Source organism: Herpailurus yagouaroundi, unplaced genomic scaffold, assembly GCF_014898765.1.
Source record: "Herpailurus yagouaroundi ecotype Mexico unplaced genomic scaffold, PumYag 77, whole genome shotgun sequence".
NCBI classification, from domain to species: domain Eukaryota; kingdom Metazoa; phylum Chordata; class Mammalia; order Carnivora; family Felidae; genus Herpailurus; species Herpailurus yagouaroundi.
Genome location: NW_024412388.1, coordinates 31642689 through 31657634, shown reverse-complemented (window position 1 = coordinate 31657634; position 14946 = coordinate 31642689). Strand labels below are relative to the sequence as shown.

Genomic DNA, 14946 nt, shown 5'->3' with positions numbered 1-14946 from the left:
TATTCACTCTCTAAGATGGAACTCATTTCCTCTCCTCTATGAAGAACCATGCCATGCCTACCTCCCCGCTCCCCACCGTCAGCCATTTTTTATCTGAATTAATTCTATTCTTTGTACTTCCCTCGTAAGAAACATTTTTGAGCCCTTACTTCGTGCCAAACACTATGCACATGCATTATTTCATTGAATCCTCACGCTCTATTAAATAGGTACTATTATTATCCCCATTTTACAGACAAGGAAACAGGTTCAGAGAGGTGACTTATGGCTAGGGACACACAGTGTGACTCCAGAGTAAAAAGTTCTTACCCTCCACTACTTACTCACTTGCCTGTTGGCCTTTCAGGATTGTGAGGGCCTCACAGGCAAATACAAGATTACCATTCTCCCTCTCCTGCCCACTGCCCAGCAAGGGGCCAGCCCAGAACAAGGGATCCCAGAGATGAAACAAATGGAGACAGGTAGAGTTGAGGGTCTCCCACTCGTGGACTTAACCCTGTACAGCTATGTGATTCTGGACAAATCTCTTAATCTTTTAGAGCCTCTATTTTCTCATTCGGAAATGGGATGATAATTCCCGGTACGCAGCTCATACTAGATAGTGGCTCTAAGGATAATTTGTAAATGGGAAAGAACTGAGCAATTTCTAAGGATTATTGTTACCAGATTGGACTGTGGTAACAGGGCTCCAGCTAGCCACTGTGCCCAAGCCTAGAGCTTCCCACCGTGGGTAGTAGCACCTTCAGTGAGACCTGAGGTGACTTTCAGTGGCTCGCAGACCTGTCATTACAGAGCATTGGCTCCCATAGTGAGAAAGTTGGTTCCCTTTCCACTCCATCAAGTCCAAATTTGTCCCAGGGAGAAAGTGCCAGTATGTCTTTAACAACTTGCCAACACTGCTGCCCTTCCCTTTTTAACAAAGAGGTCTTGACTGGCAACTCCAGGTAACTAAAATTTAGTAATACAGCTTTGCTTTTACTGTAGGTATTGTACTTTCATTTTCTATTTATTAAAAGCAATAATAGTTGCATTTATAGTAGTAACACAAAATTTCTACTTATAATAAATGCGTGTAAGTTAAAAGTGTCAATGTCAGCACAATAAATAAGGAGCAGTACAAGAGTATGGCAGAAATTGTTGAGAGGGCACACAGTGTTATGTGGATAATGCAAAATTGGGAAGTGGTGTGGGGATGTCAGAGACATGGACTATTCACCTGGGTAATATTGAAGGTGCCTTCCACCTGCCTGGAAAACTTAGGGGTCTCTTCCTGCTCTGCCAGCCTGCTTCCCTCTCCTCACCACATGCCCCGTCTTGAGATTCTTTCAGAAAATCCTGCCATGATTATTCTGCAGACAGAATTTGTGCCACTCTTCCCTCAGTCCACGAGAGAGGGAGGCTCTTGGAGTTGGGGTGTCTAGATGGCGGTTGGATGCCCCCTCATCTCTGAGGCAGCATGTGGGCACTCCTGGGGAGAGCAGGAGCTGTAGACTCCACAGTTCTCCTGGTCCCCAGGCACAACACAAACCTCGGGGCCTCCCAGAGGGCAGGAGTCCCAGGGAGCACAGAGGCCGTGGGAGCTGCCAGTGAGGGCAAGGCCATCCCTGGAGCCTGGTGTCCCAGAGCTTGGGGCCCCGGGGCCACAAAGCCAGGAGGCTTTGGGGTCTCAAAGGTTCCCTTTCCCCAGTTACCCCCTTCCCATCCCTTTGTGCCGCTGCCTACTTGCCCCCGGGGATTGGGCAGCAACCCTGGGAGTCCTCAGAGGACACAGAATTTATCCACAGGAGTCAACACTGGGGCCAGGCAGGAGGGGTGGAGGTCCCGCCTGACTCTTCCCCAGAACCATGTCCACAGCAGGGGGGCAGGCCTGGGCTCCAGGAGGGTGGGGGGCCTGGGTAGTGTGAGGCATGTGCTCCTGTATCCATGGTGAATGTCTGAGGGTCTCTGTGAAAGCATAGTGTGTGTGTGTGTGTGTGCGCGTGTGTGACAGAGAGTAAGTGTGTGTGTGTGTGTGTGTGTGTGATGAATGTAGCTCTCCAGCATACTGTGTATATGTGTGTGTGCACGCGCATGCATGCACATGTGACAGTGTGTGTGTGATGAATGTAGCTCTCCAGCATACTGTGTGTGTGTGTGTGTGTGTGTGTGTGTGTGTGTGTGTGATGAATGTAGTTCTCTGGCATGGTGTGTGCATGTGTGCGTGCGTGTGTGACTGTGTGTGTGTGTGTGAGAGAGATGAGTGTCGCTCTCTAGCATACTGTGTGTGTGCACGAGCGTGTGACTCTGTGTGTGTGTGTGTGTGTGTGTGTGTGTGTGTGAGATCCATGTAGCTTTCCGTGGTGATGTACTTCTGAACGATATATCTGAAGGACTCTGAGCGCATGTCGTACGTGTGTGCGCACACAGCGTGTGATATGTGCATCTGTGGTAAATGTATTGCGTGGGATAAATCTGAGGTTCTCTGTGAGGGAGTTTTGTGTAGCATGTGAGTTTGCGTATGTGTGGCAGGGCGTCTGATGTGCGTGTGGGTCTGTAGTGAACTCATCTCCACGTGGTGCGTGTCTGTGAGGCATATTGTGTGTGTGTCCTGTGTGTCTAGGTGGCTGGCCGCTGGGTGCGGTGTGTGCCTGTTATTCTGTGTGGCCGCTGGCTTTGTACAGCGCGCATCCGAATATGTGGTGTGTCTGAGTGGCCGCGGGAAGCCGTGTGGCGTGCGCGCGGGTCTTTGTGCCCGGGCAGGGGCGGGGGCGCAGAGCAGTGGGCCCGGGAATGCTGAGCGTGCCTGAAGGTGGCGCCTGCCCCAGCCGGGCCGTGCCGTGGGTGTGCTGGGTTCCCGGGGAGGGTCCCCAGAGCTCGGCGGGAGCGGGTGGCGCCTTCCGGCTAGGCGCGGGGCTGGTAACCAGAGCCCCTTCCCCCATGAAATATTGATCGGCCTCGGCCTCGCTGCAGCCCTGGAGAAACAGGGGCCAGGGGGAGGGGAGGGAGCGGACCGGCCGCTGTCCATGGTGCTGCCGGGAGGGGGGAGCGAAATCTTCCCCATCCACCAACATGCTCTGGCTGGGGCCCCTGCCTCGGAGGATGAGCTTGCCTGCTCCTATCGCCTGTCTCTCAATTCCGCCACCCCATCTAGGAAGGGAGAACAGGGATCAAACGGGCATTTTGGAGGATCTACCATCCTCTCCCCCCTTCCCCCCCGCTGTGGCTAGGCTAAGAGTAGGGCTGTGTTTGGCTGAGACAACCCTAATATACACCTGTGGTCCTGGTGTGATTGTTGGTAGCATCTCTGCTTACTCTCAAAAGTCTTATTTGGATGATAAACTATGTGCATCCCCACAATACGGCTTTGCTCCAAAGACCTCTTATCCCACCTTCTCTGCTCCGGGGTGGGGGAGGGGTTCTGTAGGTTCTGGGGGTGTGAGCACTAAGTGTGTTTGCAGGTGAGGGGATCGTCCTTCCTGTGCTAGGGCTGATCTGGAATAAGTGCTTGGGAGCCCCAGGCCCCTTGGGATCCTGCTGAAGCCCAGACATTCCCCAGGGAATCCGTCCTCTTCTCCACCAATCCAAATCCTGCTTTCTATTCAAGCTGTGCTTTTTTTTTCAGGCCTAGACTTTCCTTGCCCGTCTACATTCTTGGCTGGGCAAGTCTTCCCTTGGTTTTGATGTGACAGTGTGGTAGGGCCTCCAGGTTGGCCATCTGTATACTCATGGCATTTTCTCTGACATCTCTGCTGATACTCCCTTCTTCAGTGGATTCTATATTCCTCCTATCCCTCTCCCTTTGCTCACTTTGTACTCCCCTCTGGGCATTCTCTTTCCTTTCCATATGCCACTTTTCCCCTCAGGGTACACATCCAAATCCTGCCCACTTACATTGCTCTCCTGAGCTCCAGTGAATCTGCTTACCTGCCCGATGCCTCTATGTGGGAGTTGCAGTATTATCTCAGACTCATCACATCTACAATGGGACTCATCTTCCCCTTAAGCCAGTGTTTTCCTCTGGGACCTCATGCTTTGCTGATGGCACCTCTCAGTCTCTACCCTTTCTATAAATCACTTTGGATTCTGTTTTTTCCTCTCCCCAACTTCATCCCATCACTAACTCTAGGCAATGCCCCAAGCCTTCTCATGACTCCTGACCACCCTTTTCCTCTTTCCATCTGCATTGTCTGAAGCAGTGCAGTCTTCTTATCTGCTTTTTGACTGTTTTCCCTTCTGTCAGGCTTTCTTCTGATTCTGCACTCAGTGTCAGATTGAGCTCTGTAAAACATTACATCCAAGTCATGTCAGATTTCACTCCTTACAGGATTAAAGTCAAGCTTCTTAGCCCTGCATTCAGAGCCCTTCACTGGCTGTGCCAAGCCTACCTTTTTAGCCTTCTCTTCCGCAATTGTACTTACGTCCTGTTCCAACCGCACTGCCCTATTCACCATCCTGTGAACATAACACTTCCTCTCTGGTCCTTCCCAGATAGTTTCCATTTCTCTCCTGCCACTTCTATCTCCTAATCCTGCCGATCTTTTGAGGTATTCTGCAAAGCACTTCCCAATGTGCCTTTTCTAGTCTCCTCATCCTGAAGCATTCACTCTTTTTTTTTTTTAATGTTTGCTTTTGAGAGAGAGAAAGCATGAGTGGGGGAGGAGCAGAGAGAGAGAGGGAGACACAGAATCCAAAGCAGGCTTCAGGCTCTGAGCTGTCTGCCCAATGCAGGGCTTGAACCCATGGACCACAAGATCATGACCTGAGCCGAAGTCGGACGCTTAACTGACTGAGCCACCCAGGCACCCCCTGAAGCATTCACTCTTGAAGAACAACCAGAGTATTTAATTTTTAACTTTCAGTGCCTTGGGTCGCCCATAGACCAGCAACACGGGTATCACCTGAGACCTTGTTAGAAATGCAAAATCTCAGGTTCCACTTGGGACCCATGGGATTGAAATCTGCATTTCAACAAGATCCCCAAGTGATTTGTGTGAATATTTAAGTTTGAGGGTAGGATCTTTTGTTTGGGAATGGCCTTCAGCCAGGGCTGGTGGTGTTCTTAAGTGCCAAGTCTAACAGCCCCCATCAGGTGACAGGTGGCACATCTGGCCAGATTCCACGAGCTATGAGAAGGGGTGGATGGTTGAGATGGCTGTGAAGCATGCATACTTTGCCTGTCCCCTCCTACCTGGAATCTATGCCCCAAAAGGCCCCAGAGCTCAAGCTCTGTAAATCTGACTCGAGAAAGTACTCTAGCAACACAAGGAGGAATCAATTAATCGATGAAAAAGTAGTTATCAAGCATATAGCAGAACTTCTTCCTCTTCACAAAACACATACTGGTGGAAATGACTGTTATTTTAATGTATATTTTGAAAATAAAAATATGTATTTTAGTTTTTCTTTATGATAGCATCAATACAGTTTCTAAAGTGGGAACTTAAAAAAACACGGTATGTCACATGAAGAAAATAAGAATAACTCACAATTCTACTATCCAGATATAAATATTGTCAATTTAATATTTGTTTGAGATTGTCATTCATTCCTTCAACACATAAAAAAAATTTTTTTTTTTACATTATTTATCTTTTGAGAGACATAGAGAGACAGAGCACAAGTTGGGGAGGAGCAGAGAGAGAAGGAGACACAGAATCCGAAGCAGGCTCCAGGCTCCGAGCTGTCAGCACAGACCCCGACGCGGGGCTCAAACTCACAAACCGTGAGATCATGACCTGAGCCAAAGTCGGACGCCCAACCAACTGAGCCACCCAGGCGCCCTCAACACGTTTTTACAGAGCCAGGCCTATGCCAGGCACTGGAGGTTCAGGGTGAAGAAGATATGGTTTCTGTTTTAGGTGGAGTGTGGGAGACAGGCATTAAACAAATTAAGAATAGCAGTATATGAATTTCCTAGGGCAGCTATAACAAACTGGGTGGCCTAAAACAATAGAAACTTATTCTCTAACAGTCCTGGAGGAAGGTGGCAGGATTGGTTCCGCTGAGGGAGATGCTGTTCCGTGACTCTCTCCTAGCTTCTGGTGACCGCTGGCAATCCTCGGTGTTCTTCAGTTTGTTGCTGAATTAGTCCAAACTCTGCCCACATCATCATGTGGCATTCTCCCTGTGTGTCTCTGCCTTCATGTGGTTGCATTCTAACATTTATTTATTTTTGAGAGACAGAGACAGGGCAGGAGTAGGGGAGGGGCAGAGAGAGAGGGAGACACAGAATCCAAAGAAGGCTCCAGGCTCTGAGCTGTCAGCACAGAGCCTGACATGGGGCTCGAACTCATGAACTGGGAGATCGTGACCTGAGCCGAAGTCGGACGCTTAACCAACTGAGCCACCCAGGCGCCCTTCATGTGGTTGCATTCTTATGAGGACACCAGTCATATTGGATTAGAGACCCACCCTACTCCAGCATGACCTCAGTGTAACTAATGACATCTGCAATGACCCTATTCCAAAACAAGGTCAGATTCTGAGGTACTGGGGTTACTACCTCGACATATCTGTCCTGGGGGGAGAATTCAACCCATAACGGGCAGGGACAGTACAGAGTCTGGGAGAGCATGACAGGGGGAGTCATTTTGGGAAGACTCTCCTAGGAAATGACCTTCCAACTGGGACTGAGCGATGAATAGGGATTAGCCAGGCAAAGGCAGCACACAGAGAAACAGAGGGCATCAGAACATGAGGGTGGGGGTCAGCTGGAGAAGAACATTCCAGGCAGACAGGAGACCCAGGGCACTTTTGAGGAATGGAAAAAAGGCAAGTGCAGCTGGAATACAGAAGCGGAGCAAGAGCACGGGACGATCTGGCTCACTTGGCTTGTGGGCCTTGGTGTGAGGGGTTTTTACCTTCTCCTGAAAGAATTAGGGAGCTATGGCAAGCTGTCTTGCAGGAGTGATTCATTCTGCCTTGTGAGTGATCTCACAAAACTGAGTTGTCTGAAGGCTGTGTGCTTCCTCTATATTCCCCAGTTCTGAGGGAAGACACATGGCCATGTCCTCAGGAGCCCCCTGGCTGAGGAAAGACACATGGTAGCTCTGTCTGAGGAATGAAGGCATGGCCGTGTCTTCAGCAGCCCCTGGTTCAAATGGGGAGGACAAGCCCTGCCCTCAGGAACCTTGATCTGAGCAGGACACAGGGTGCAACCGGCTCTGGGTCTATCTTGCCCTTCAGTGTCCTGAGCTCTTGGAGTTGTGGACAGAGCTTTGGGTCCAGCTGCCCCACCCTCTGCCCTGCCGTGAAGACTATGTCTGAGAATGTGTCCAGGGTAGGCACATGACCCACGCAGGTCCCTGGGGCCAGAGGCACCAAAGCTGAGGGAGGCCAGGGGCTAGGTTTTGCAGGGGCTATATCCTGAGCACCTTGCTGCCCTCAAAGAATGTCTGGCTATTTCCTTTCTATGCAGGAACTAGCCTGGTGCTCAACCCATCCCTCACCACACCCTCAGAGACTCTTTACTGTGTGTGACAGGAGAGGGCCCCCCTGCCCAAAGCTGCCTTTCCTCCCTTGCCTGGGCTGGGTGGGCCAGGCTGGGTGGAGAAGTGGGTCAGCTTGGTAGCCATGGTGACAGCAGCTGCTCCCTGCCAGCCTTCTCATCTCCTCACCACAAACCTCACCGATGAGCTCTTTTGTCCAGCCTGCAGGGATGGGGGCCAGGAGGGTGGTACTCAGGGCTGGAGCTGGTATGAGTGTGTACGTATTCAAGCTCGCACAGGCACCTGCTCAGAGCTGGTGTGCGTGCCTCAGCCAAGAGAACCCAGGATCCAGGTATGACCCTTCACACTTCCCTGCCCACTAAAGGGATGGGGCTCCTCCCACCTCCCTGGGCTGGGCAGAGGCCAAGGGGGGGGGGTGTGTTTGAGTGTGTGTGGGTGTGTACACATATGTGAGTCTGCAAACGCCTGTGACTGTCAATGTGGCTGCTTCTGTGCACTTTTGTCTTGGGGGTGCATGTGCCTAGCTGTGTACGTAGGTGATTATGTCTTTTAAGTGTATATCATCCGTCTGGGTCGGTATGGTGTGTGACCACACATTTGAAACTCAGTGTCTCCCCCTGTGTGTGTATAGTGTGTGTGTGTATAGTGTTGTGCATGCGAGTCTGGCTTGGGGGAGACAAAGGTCACATGATCAGGAGGAGACCTGGTATGGTGCTCCCCATGCAAGCTGGGTGTGCTCCCTCAGCCCAGCCTGCCTCCCCCACGACATGCCAGCCTTGTCACCTGCCCATCTTTTCCTGGGGGTGGGGTAAAGCAGGGCTAGAAAAAAAGAGAACCCTTCTCCCCTTCTGTGGATGCAGACACTGGCCCCTGACATGGACACAGATTGGTACGGGAGATGCAGCGGGAAGCCCTGGTGGTGGACTGGGATTGGGTCAGGGCCCTCAAAAGTCAGACCCAGCACCCAGTGAGGGCCCAGGAGCTGAGAGGCTGGCAAAGAAAAGCACAATTTCACGTGCCAGCTCCCACCTCAACTGAGAGGCACAGGGACCCACATCCCACGCTGTCCTGCTCTCTGGGGGGAAGCAGGTGAGAGGTGATCCTCTCGGTCTCTGAGCCTTCCCACGAAGTGGTTGCACCCGGTGCGCAGGCCGGCCCAATGAGCACTGACGCCCATACAGTCCTTCCCTGTTAACAAAGGCACCATTATGGGTAGTAACAGTGTAGTTGGCCCACCGAGCATTTAGCACGTTACCGATCCTTATTTTATAGTATCTCATCTAATAATCCTAAGGCAGGCATTATTATCCCCACTCTAGTGGTGAGGAGCAGTAGGCTCGGGGAGTGGGGGGGGGGGGGCCGGCGTTAGAAGGAAATTGCCCGGCGTCATACGGCTTGCAAGTGACAGATCTAGGTTTTGAACCAAGTAGGTCTGCCTCCAAAGCCTGTGTTTTTAATCAGCGTTTTCCTGCTCCTCGTTATCCCATCTGACACCAAGTCCAGCGTGGAGAGTGGGGCTGCGTCCAGGTGGCAAGTAGACTCCCCCCCGCACAGAAGAGGAGCCGGAAGTTCAGAGAGGCTGAATGACTTGTTCCGGGTCACATGGCTGGGGGTGGAGCCAGAAGTGCTCCACCCCCCCCCCCCCCCCATCCCGGGGTATCTCACAGTATCTGGGGAGGGACATCCCTTCAGTGGGAGGGAGGACTGAGGAAGAAAGAGTAAGATGTAGAGCTCCTTAGCCGTTGGACCTCCATTTGTCCCTCGTGTGTTAAAAGTCTTAAAATTATGGGTGGGGCTTCAGCAGCAGTAGTTTGACATTAACGTGCCTACAGGCAGATTCGGGGACCCAGGAGTTGAGATGCTTTCTACAAAGTAGGAAACAGAAGCAGAGAGTTTAAATGATTTGCTCAACATCCCATAGCCATCTCAAAAGTCTGTCTCTTAACTCTGCAAGCTCCTGGAAGCCCTTAAGGATAGATGTTTTCACTAGCCCTTCCTCTAAACTCCCCTCTTTCCTTCCAGACTCTTATCACATCACCTCCTCCTAGAAGCTACCCTGATTGCCTTCACCTCCTTTCTTGAAAACTGGTGTCTGGGCAAAAGTTAACAGAAGCCTCGTGTAAATGCCCTAGGGGTGTGCTGTTGGTAGGGGCACAGCCCCCTGTGATGTGGAACACCACGCTCAGATTCATCAGTTGGGTGAGTTTGGGTTTTCTTCAAAGTGGGGAGGAAGCACCTGCCAGGTGATGTGGGACCTGGGAGTTAGGAGAATTGGGTTGGAGCTCTAGTTTTGTCACCAACTTTCTGTGTGACCCTGGGTGTGTCTCTTTCCCTGGGCCTTGATTTCCCACTCTGCAAAATGAAAGACTCAGGCTGGAATGGGGTTGGCAAATCTGTTTTAAATCATGGGCCACTTTTCACCAATTGGTGCTGGAGCTGTGTTGAGAGGGATTCTGAGGTTAAATCTGTCCTTGGTGGGAAAGAGATGGATTAGTGATGTCTGCTGTGGGTGGAAGAAGGAGAGAGGTGGTAAGAGCCTCAGTTATTTGCCATCCCTTCCAACCTACCAGTCCATCACCCTGTGACAGATTCCTTGGTCTCTCCTGTTGAAAGAGTGGGTAGCTAGGTTTATGTTGGGCTTTTGGATGGCCCTGTTTGACTCTCAAAACAGGCTTATGATCTGGTTAGACACATGAGGGACCTGGGTAGCCTGGCAGAGCTCTGAAACCCCAGCTGTCAGGATTCAAGAGATGGTCTGGGGAGCGCTTCGGGTACTGTGACTCCAGGGTAGAGGCCAAACATCCATAACTGGAAAGAAAACACTAGCCTCCTTGCTTGGGGAACTTGGAAGGTATCTGCGGGCATGGAGCTTTGGCAGGAGTGGGGACAGTAGGACTCGTCCCTGGAGGGGACACCCGAGCCATAGTAGTAGATGCTGCTGTGGCAGTAGATGGGGGTCAGCGGAGAGAACTCCAGAGTGAGATGTCTGTGACCCGGCGAGGAAGGGCTCCCTTCCTTGAGGTGCCATGAACTGGGCTGGGAAAGGGACAGTCCTGCTCAGAGGCAGAGAATTGTTGAAGTGACTTTTGTAGAAAGGATATAGGTCATTTAGCAATCTCTTGGAACCACCAATATGTGAGATGCTGTGCTCTGTGGCTTGCTGGCCCCTCACACTCTGCCCCCATCTCTGCCTGCTGCCCCTTCCCCGTCCCTGTGGTCTCATGGCTCAGAGGGCGCTATAAGTAGGACTTACATGGGAGCCAGGTGGCTGGCTCTGTCTCTCTGTCTACCCCCCCTTTTTTTAAACCTTTTTTTTTTTTTTGAGAGACAGAGAGAGACAGAGCGTGAGTGGGGGAGGAGCAGAGAGAGAGGGAGACACAGAACCCAAAGCAGGCTCCAGGCTCTGAGCTGTCAGCACAGAGCCCGACGCGGGGCTCGAACTCACGAACTGTGAGATCATGACCTGAGCCAAAGTCAGACGCTTAGCTGACTGAGCCGCCCAGGTACCCCATACCCCTCTTTTTTTTTTAAGTTTATTTATTTATTTTGGGGGTGGGGGAGAGAGAATGAGTAGGGGAGGGGCAGAGAAAGAAGGAGAGAGAGAGAGAGAGAGAGAGAGAGAGAGAGAGAGAGAGAATCCCAAGCAGGCTCTACACTGACAGCACAGAGCCTGATGTGGGGCTTGGACTCATGAACCATGGGATCATGACCTGAACCAAAGTCAGACACTTCACCGACTGAGCCACCCCGGTGCCCCTCTGTCTTATCCCTCTTGAACTAGACTGACTGTCAGAGAAGCAGCCAGAACCCCCATTCTGCCAATGCAGAATGTGTCCTTAGGCTCTGCTCTCCAGTTACAAGGACTTGTAGAGATCACCTAATCCAACCCCTTCGTTTTACACACAGATGAGGAAACCAAGGCCCAGAGAAAGTGACACAAGGAATCTATAGGCATTCTAATCCCACTTCCTGATTCTTCATTCTCCCAGGCTGCCCTGCCCAGCACTCCTGCACCAGAGGTCCACTGCTTTGGGTCTGGTTCCTCCTGTCCCCTTGAGGGTGGCCTATCTGGCTGGGCCTTCTGAAGCATTCACCAGCTCTCTAGGCCCCTCTGGGTGATCCCTGGGTAGTTAAAGATGAGAAAGTGGCTCCAGATGGTGCAGAGTCCTGGATGTCAAACCATCTGCTTGTCAATGTCATTCATTATTCATGAGGAAACATGAGCCCCTGGGTTGGCAGGGTCAGGAATTTTGTCCCATACTTTCTTCCCTTCTCAACCCCTGGGAGTGATAATCTTGAGCTTCCTGTAGGCTGTGCTAGGGAAGTGCTTGCTTCTCCAGCTGTGTCTGGGTGGGGTTTCTACTGCCCCCAGATGCTTGTGCCTGCTGTGGAAACCTGGCCCAGAGAGGTTTTTCTAATCAGAGATAATTTTCTTGCAGAGTTTTCAAAAAGCCGGAGACCCAGGGCAAAGCCTGAGTGGGAGGGATGGGCCTACACCTTTGGGTGAGGTCTGGGTTGGTGGGGCAGGAACTGCTGAGTGTGTTCACATCTTTGTGGGAAGAGGAGACCTGGGTTCGAGTCCAGGTGTTGCCATTTTGTAGCCAAGTAGGATGGGCAAGGCCTTGACTTTTCTGATCTGTGACATGGAGATTACCATACACCTAACAAAAATACTTTAAACATTTTTTTAAAGTTTATTTTATTATTTATTTTGAGAAAGAGAGAGAGAGAGAGAGAGAGAGAGAGAGAGAGAGAGAGAGAGAGAGAGAGAATGAGTGGGGTATGGGCAGAGAGAGGAGAGACAGAATCCCAAGCAGGCTCCGCACTGCCAGCATAGAGCCCGACTCAGGGCTCAAACTCATCAACCATTAGATCATGACCTGAGCTGAAACCAAGAGTCAGACGCTTATGACTGAGCCACCCAGGCACCCCTAACAGCAATACTTTAAAGAGTAAGTTAGGCTTACACTGGAAGCCCTCTCCCACCATTCACCAAAAGACCATGCAGGTACCCAAAAAAAACCACATAAATTGGCACTAGAATTGGAAACTGAAGAGAAGAGATCATCATAGGCCCAAGTCCAGGGGGACTTTCCATTAGCTGCAAGGTTAATGGGGGATGGATGGAGAAATACAATCCGGGAGTCTGTGTACATCACAGGGTGAGCGAAAACAGTCCAGACAACCACAAAGAAGGGAGAACACAGCTTTGACTCATCCCCACTGTCAGCCCTAATCTGCCTGGTTGGCAGGAGCCATGCTGACCAGGAGGCCAAGTGGCCACCGTTCACAGCTATCTGGGGACTGAAATCCTCTAGAGTGGCATCCTCCCTCCTCCCTCCTTCTCCCCTGACCTGACACTTCAACTATGTCCTTTTGAAAAGGCAGATTCCCTCAGGGTGACAGGGCTGAGAACAGAGGGTCGAGCAAAGTGACCGGAGATGGGCTGCCCTGGGAAGAGCTCTGTAGGTTGAGACAGAGCTGGGAAGGGCTGTGTGCAGAGCCTGCCGGAGCAGCCGTTTTTCCCATACTCTGAGCAGAGGGCACCTGCCGCAGCATTGGACCTTCAGCCAAGTTGTAGAGGCCGATAGCTGGAGATCCCATCTCTGTGCAACACTGAGCCACCCAGCTCCCCCAGAGTGGCTTCCAATGCCCTCTGTCTTCCCTAGCACTCATCAGAACAATCCGATTTAATATTTAATTACGTAATCAGTCACTCGCTGTCTGTCTCTCTTGGACTGGAGGCTCTGAGCGGGCAGGACCAAGTCGGCCTGGCTCGCTGCTGTATCCTCGGCACTCTGCACAGGCCTGGAAATTTGGGGGGGGCTTCGATATTTTTTGAATCCAGCTTTGGAAAGGAATTCGGCAATATTTTACAAGAATCAGAGAAATGTTTATGTCCTTGGTATCAGGTAGGATGCTTTGGGATGTAACTGAGACCACTGATTCAAATTGGCTTAAGCAGTGGAAAACACATTATCTCACATAACTAGAAGGCCAGAGAAAAGCAGCTCCAGGGTGGCCGAGGTCCTTTCTGTCTGTGCTGTGCTGCACTCGACAACACTGGATTCCTCTTGGGACTGGGCCCTCTCTAGGGGGAAGAGTCTTGAGGGAAGAAGTGGGGAGAGAGACCCCACTTCGCTGGTAAGCATGGAATCCAAATCTTCCCCTTAAGTCAGATCGGGCCAACTTAGTCATATGCCTGCCCTTGTACCAGTACAAGTTACCAAGATGAGGGCCGCTCACTGATTGGCTTGAACTAATCAGGATCTGCCTCTGAAATGGGATGGGGTGGTGGCTGCACAAAACCAGCGCTCTGTCAAGAAGCAGGAAGGGAGTGTGGCTGTTGGGGAGGCTCCTAGCGGTATCCACACTCAGCCTAGTGACTCTGTTTCTGGGACTCAATCCTAAGGAAATAAGTAGATCAAAGCAGTGTTGAGTGATGTTGTTTAAAAGACAGGAGAGGGGCGCCTGGGTGGCTCAGTCGGTTAAGCATCCGACTCTTGGATTTTGGCTCAGGTCATGATCTCATGGTTTGTGAGATGGAGCCCTGTGTTGGGCTCTGTGTTGACCACATAGAGCCTGCTTGGGATTCTCTCTCTCTCTCTCTCTCTCTCTCTCTCTCTCTCTTTCTGCCCTCCCTCTCTTCTCTCTCTCAAAATAAATAAATAAACATTAAAAAAAAAAAAAAGAAGAAGAAGACAGGAGACAGAGGAGGAAGTCAGACCCGATCTAAGAGGTCACAATATTGAAATACTTAAGTCAATTATGCTACCTCTATACAATGAAATATTATGGTGGCGTTAAAACATTTATACCAAGCATTCATGACAGTGGGAAATGCTTGTGATATGATGTTAAACGAAAAATACCAGGATGCAAAATTGTATTTGCACTATGAGTTCAATTATTTTTAAAAATGCATAGAAAAGAGACTGGGAGGAAATCAGATCAAAACGCCTCCAGGGGCCGCCACTCCGTGGTGCGCTTAAGGGTGACCTGTGCCTGCTTCTTTCTACTTTTCTGTGCTGTCCCTTCCAGCAGGAGGGCCCCTTCCGGAGCCACCACCCCCACCCCGACCCCACAGGCTGGGGCCAGTCTTGCTGTCTCTGTTCTTATTATTGGCCATGACAATAATCACACTTACTATTTACTCCGTGCCTGGCACTGTTTTGGCGCCTTCACATGCTCTAATTTAATCCTTTCGACAGTCTTGTGAGGTGAGTGCTTTTATTTCTCGTTTTGCTGAGGTGTTCACTGAAGCCGCGAGGTGCTTGGTCACAAGATCACATAGCCAGTGTGTAGAGGCCTTTGGAATTCAAGAGTGGGCCGTACGACTCCACAGCCTCTGCCTTGACCTGGCCAAACCAGGTCACTTGCCAGGATAGCCATGTGCTAATAGGAATAGTCCCATTATTGAGCCAGACCCTGTGCACACTCTTTACATTTATTGATTCGTTTAATCCTCACAGCCTCAGAGAGGCCAAGTGACTTGCCCAAGGTCACACAGCTAGGAAGT

At 50.9% G+C, this 14946-nt stretch overlaps 1 protein-coding gene across 3 annotated transcripts in view; it reads left to right on the top strand.

The window, feature by feature from the left end:
* The window catches only part of RIMS3 (regulating synaptic membrane exocytosis 3), a 49821-nt gene that overhangs the window by 16117 nt on the left and 18758 nt on the right, over nt 1-14946 (top strand). For all 3 annotated transcript variants that reach the window (XM_040469804.1, XM_040469803.1, XM_040469805.1), the window contains one exon: nt 9450-9626. The gene's annotated coding sequence lies outside the window, so the exon portion shown is untranslated. The remainder of the gene's footprint in view (nt 1-9449; nt 9627-14946) is intronic.